The sequence below is a fragment of the Panthera leo genome, chromosome B2 (genome assembly GCF_018350215.1).
Source record: "Panthera leo isolate Ple1 chromosome B2, P.leo_Ple1_pat1.1, whole genome shotgun sequence".
Lineage (NCBI taxonomy): Eukaryota > Metazoa > Chordata > Mammalia > Carnivora > Felidae > Panthera > Panthera leo.
In genome coordinates this window covers 84013939-84020193 of record NC_056683.1, presented here as the reverse complement: position 1 = coordinate 84020193, position 6255 = coordinate 84013939, and positions in this window count along the sequence as shown.

Genomic DNA, 6255 nt, shown 5'->3' with positions numbered 1-6255 from the left:
TTATGTATTACTATCGATGAGTTTCTCTATGTTTGTAATTAACTGATTTCTATATTTGGGTGCTTTCACATTTGGCACATAAATGTTTACAATTGTTAGGTCTTCTTGGTATATAGACCCCTTGATTATGATATTATGCCCTTCTGCATGTCTTGATACAGTCTTTATTTTAAAGTCTAGATTGTCTGATATAAGTCTGGCTATTCTGGCTTTCTTTTGTTGACCGTTAGCATGATAGATGGTTCTACATCCCCTTATTTTCAATCTGAAGGTGTCTTTAGATCTAAAGTGGGTGTCTTGTAAAAAATAGATAACTTATTTTGAAAATTGTACTTATATTTAAAGAAGCTTCCCACAAAGAAAACTTTAGGCACAAATTTTTTCATGTGAATTCTGTAATTCTGCCAGACATTTAAGAGGAAAAATATCCATTCTACACAAATCTTACAGGAAGGAAGTCAAACAAACAGGAAAACTTTCAGTTCATTCTGTGAGATGATCTTTACCCTGAAACCAAAATCAAAGATTGTATAGAAAAATAAAAACTATCAGTGAATATTATACATGAGCCTACATGCCAAATTCTAAACAAAATGTAGCGAATATAATACAAAAATATATAAAAAGACTATAAATAATGACCAGGTGGGGTTTATTCCAGGACTGAAAGTTTGTCTTAATATTTGAAAAACAATCAAAGTAATTTATCATAACAGAAAACTATAAAGAAGAAAATGTGATGATTTCATGTAGAAAGCATTTGAAAAATCTAACATCCATCCTGAAATAAAAATTCTCAGGAAACTAGTAACATAAAGACCTATTCCACCTGGTAAGGGACATCTATGAAAACTAACAGTTAACTTTATGCTTAATGGTGAAGGACTAAGTGCACCCACCTTTAACATAAGGGCAAGACTAGGATTTCTGCTTTTATCACTTTTTCCCAGCATCGTGTTAAAATTTCTAACCAGTACAACAAAGCAAAAATAAGACATGAAACTCATACAGATTGGAAAGCAAAAGTAAAATTGTATTTATTTAGAGATAATAATTTCATCTATGTAGAACGTTCTGTTAAATCTAAAAAAGCTCTTAAAACTAATTAATAGTATAACTTGAATGACAGAAACAAAACCCAGTTTAAAAAAAGGGCAAAATATTCAAAGATATGTTGCCACAGGAGAGATGGGGATGGAAAATAAATACATGAAAAGATGCAACACAATATTTCATTTTGAAATGTTCATTAAAACCAGAACGTGTCACTACATTCTAATTAGAATGGCTAAATTTACAAAGACTGTCATACAATCGTTGGTAAGCATGTGGAGGTACCGGAACTCTCTTACAGTGTTAGTGGGAATATGAAATGGTATAAACACTTTGGAAAACATTTTATGATTTTCTTAAGAATTCAAATATACAACTACCACATGAGAGTGGTATTCCATTCTTAGCTTTTGCCTAAGAGAAATGAAAGCATCTGTCCATACAAAGACCTATACGTGTATGTTTATAGCAGCTTAAGTTGTAATAGAAAAGAAGCAAATCAAAACCCAAACCTAAATGTCCACACTTAAAATGGAATGCTACAACACAAACAACATCACAGTTAAACCCCAACATAATTATGATAAATGAAAGAAGCAACACAAAAATGAGTGCTTTATATATATAATTCCAGTTGTATAAAACTCTAGAAAATGCAGACTAACCTGTATTGACATAAAGCATATCAGTAATTAACAGGGAATGGGTTGGGGGCAATGAGGAAGGGCATGTGGGATTATAAATAAGCCTGAGTGACTATTTGAAGGTAATGGGTATGTTCATTATCTTCATTGTGGTGATAGTTTTATAAGTTCACATGTCAAAATTTGTCAAATTGTACACTTTTAATATACAGAATATATTTTATGTCAGTGATAACTTAATCGAGTTGTTAAAACAAAAAAGAAATATTAAGAGAAAAATTCAGAAGAAACAAGTAAGAAACAAGCAACATATAAACACAAAGTTTGAAGACTGAAGGAATTAACAAAGATGGGAGTAGGAACTAGTACCTATCAATATCACTCTTTATTCCTATTCATTTTTATTCTCAGAACTTAGTCATGGCATTCATTCATTAAAAATATTTGTTTATAGGGGCACCTGGGTGACTCAGTTGGTTAAGCCTCCAACTTCAGCTCAGGTCATGATCTCATGGTCTGTGAGTTCGAGCTCCGTGTCATGCTGTTGCTGACAGCTCAGAGCCTGGAGCCTATTTGGGATTCTGTGTCTCCCTCTCTCTCTGCCCCTACCCGCTCATACTCTTTTTCTCTCTTTCTCAAAAAGTAAACATTAAAAAAATGTAAAAAAAAAAAGACAATTACCTATGATTTCACTCAGATGTGGAATCTAAGAAACAAAACAAATGAGCAAAGAGAGAAGAAAGAGAGGAAGAGAGGCAAACCAAGAAATAGACTCTTAACTATAGAGAACAAACTGATGGTTACCAGAAGGGAGGTGGGTGGGGGCATGGGTTAAATAGGTAATGGGGTGATAGAGAATAAGGAGGACACTCATGATAAGCACGGGGTGTTGTATGAAAGTGATGGAATCAATAAATTGTACACCAGAATAATTATGTTAACAGCTGGAATTTAAATAAAAACTAGGAAAAAATAAGATTAATTTAATTAAAAAAAAAAAAAGAACTGAATGGACAATCTTCTAGACTCCATTCTGAAAAATTAGAGCTCAGAGGCATAGGCTGATAGTACAAACAAGATTCCAGCTGTGGACCATTTAAATGAGAAACACCTCTTGCCTCTCAGCTACTATAGGCCTGGCAGAGATGTAACCAGAGCTCCATCTGGCATTACAGGGAAGGCTCACAGCAGCAGAATTGCTGTTCCCCAATCCAGCAATCTATAGATGTGACTCATGTAGAAGTCATAACTGGTCTTCAGATCACAATTATAGTATCTGTACCTGGATGTGTATACGTATATGCTCACACACATATACATACTCTCTCACTGCAGCCAAAAAAGACTACATTATTAAACACTTATTCATTTACATATGTAAAAGTTGTATAAAACCATTTTTGTTGTATTTCTTATTCCCCTCCCCTCAACTGAAACATATATTTAGATAGTAGAAAAAACCCTATAAAAATAGATTGCATTATTATTCCCTTAAGGAAATATTTGGGGTATGACAAAAAGTATTCTGTGAAACACAGATGTAAAAATGACTAAGATGAAGCCCTTTATCTTAAATAGTTCACACTCCAGTGGAAAAAATGAAAAAGAGTAATTTTAATATGGAAGATCTGAATGTTGGTTGGTAAGAGTGGTTGTGGGCCAATCAGGAGGATTTTTAAGAGGAGGGAACAGGTAATTATAATAGGCACTGAATTGGAAATCTTGGCTTTTTCATGGAAAAGTAATCTACAATAACACTATTGAAAAAATGTCTTGTTTTTTTATACTTTTTCTTGTAGCTCCATATGCTTTCTGGGTTTTCTTACAATTTTATTTAATTCTTAACATGATGTAGTTTACCATTCACTTAATTTTAAAACTAAGTTATCTTGGGAGTAAGGTGACTAACTTACCTATTAAGGTCCTATTGGAACTCTGCCATGGAATCTAGCCAGTCCATATGCCCTTAGACATATAGTTTTCTCTCCTAGGGTGGGCTTTAGTTTTAGAAACATAGAAATAAACTACACTACTGGACACCAACTTTTTTAAAGAGCATTTTCTTTATTTATAACTGAAAAATGTCTACTTTTGTTTTATAAGAAAATATTTTTCTAACAACAATGTAAATGTGAAATGCACACATAAAAATGCACCTGCATTCACACACATAAGCTTACACTTTTCACAGATGTGACTACAGAAGTGTAGCCAAAGAATAGGTAGTAAATTTTATAGGATTGCCACTTGTTTCTAAAGTCTTATTTACAATAGGATATCCATTTGGTTACTTTTTGCAGATAGCTTGGCTCCTTTCATTATCCAGGACTTTTATGAAAAGACATATGCCATTGCTCTTCACTACATTCCAACATGTATAGTCGATGGTTCAGAACAATGAAATCTCAAATAAAATATGACACGGCATTTCCTTTCAAGATAAATAAGCATAATAGCAGAGATAATTTAATAAAGTAGAGTAAAACATTATAATTTTAAAATAATTAGTAATGACAATTTCAGTAATCTCTCACAAGTATATGTATGTGTGTATATGTATATATATGTATAGATAGTCTGTGTTTATGTGTGTATATATATGCACATATACACATGTATATATGTGTGTATATTATATGCAGATGTCTATATATGTCAGAGAAAGAGGCAAGTCTATATTCTGATCACACATAGTTTAACAGGCTGAAAAATATATTTGTGATACACATACACATGATTTAAGAGGTATAAACATATTAGTTATCTGTTAAACCACATGTGATCAGAATAAAATTTGCCTTCCTTCCTTGATGAGTTCCTGATGTTTCACGCCACACAAGTTGTTAAAATATACAGAGGACCAATAATGATATTTTGTTGCTTAGTTTCATTATTTTAAAGTCTCTCCATAATTAAAGTGTTTTTCCCTTTATTAAGTTTCCTAATAAAATAGTGAATATAACCCTACTATTTATTGCTTGAGAGAACACTGGACTCTACCAGCCGTCAGGCAGTCCTTTAAATTTCTTTTTTATTTTCAGTAAGTATAGTGTATATGTTGAAAAATCATGTATATTAGAAAACACATGCTTGAAATTTTATTTTCTCTGTAGTTGGATTTTCTTTCCTAGTAGTCTCATTTACAAAAGGAATAGTAGGCTCATGCCAGATTATTGAAAGTCTTCTGATGGTTGATTTTGGCCTGAGGGTCTCATGGCTGCCTTGCCAAACTTTCCTTAGACTACATGAATGCACAGTGGTCTAGAATGTTTCCACATAGCCATCTTTCCCTCTTTTTTCACTCAAAATCAAATATAATGTATGTAAAATACACATTATACAAATACTATGTATAGATGCTACTTGTTTTGGTATTGTTCTCTGTGTGTATGTGTGTGTGTGTACACATATTGTCATAGAAAATAGGCAGTAAGTTGGAGGTTTGTTTTGTAGGCTGGGGGATAGATAATTATTGGAAAAAAATGCACCTCAGTATCAAAGATTGCATGGGAAATAACCTAGGAAAATAACCTGGTTAAGAGAAGTGCTTTTTGTAATAGGTACAATATTCAGGAATTTGAAAAATAGGAAGAGAATTATGCCTACAACAGAGTTGGGTAGTTACTGTTGTACTGATATCCTGCAGAAGGATGCCTAGCTGTGGGATGATAACATGCAGTTAATGACTAAGTGTGAGAACCAGAGAGCTCTTTCATAGCCTATAAAGTGGCCTTTATCTTCTGAAATGTATTGCTGAAGTCCTAATTGTTAGAGACACAAAGTTTCAGAGACATTTGAATGCTAATCCAAGGCCAAGTTACTTAAAGTCAGGCCCTGGTGGAAAAAAACTGGGATCATGAAACATGGAGCTGGTAATATATAAGGATGCCCCTGAAGATGTTGACTTTCCAACTTCCCCTAGACTCTCTAAACTTGTCCAAGGGCCCACCTTGTATAATAATAGATTTTTATTTTACTTTTTTTACTTTTATTTTTACTGTGGTGGAAGAAGTTGCAGAAACACCCCCATTCAAGGCAACAAATACCCTCTCAGGAGTTTCCTTCCCTTGGCTCTCCTGGCTGCCAGGTAAAAACTAAGGTAAAATTCCGGCATATCCTATCTGGGAACTTGCTTGAATGCTAGAGGAAAGAGACCATACTTCTAAATAATTGCAAGAACTTAGCTACTGACATGAGTGAGGGTAGTATTCATGTATTTGATTTCAATGATGCTAGATCAAATAAGCCATAGATTTTATTTAATGAGATGATTATATTGCAGGTGTCCATCTTTTCAGCAACACAATAAAGCACTATTTCTTTAGATGACCAATAGTCACTTTTTGGCAAGTTGTCAATGTTTATTCCCTTTTATCCTAGAAGTTCCAGCCATTTGTTCTGACAGGATTAGATACCTATTATAGATATGAATTTTCTTTTCTTGCTTGCAAGTCTTTGGCGCTTGTTACAGAATGCCTGATCCACAGGTATAGATAGAGGATACACTTTATGGTGAAGGAGGTATAGGAGTGAGCCATGAATATGGAATGTGTTGGTT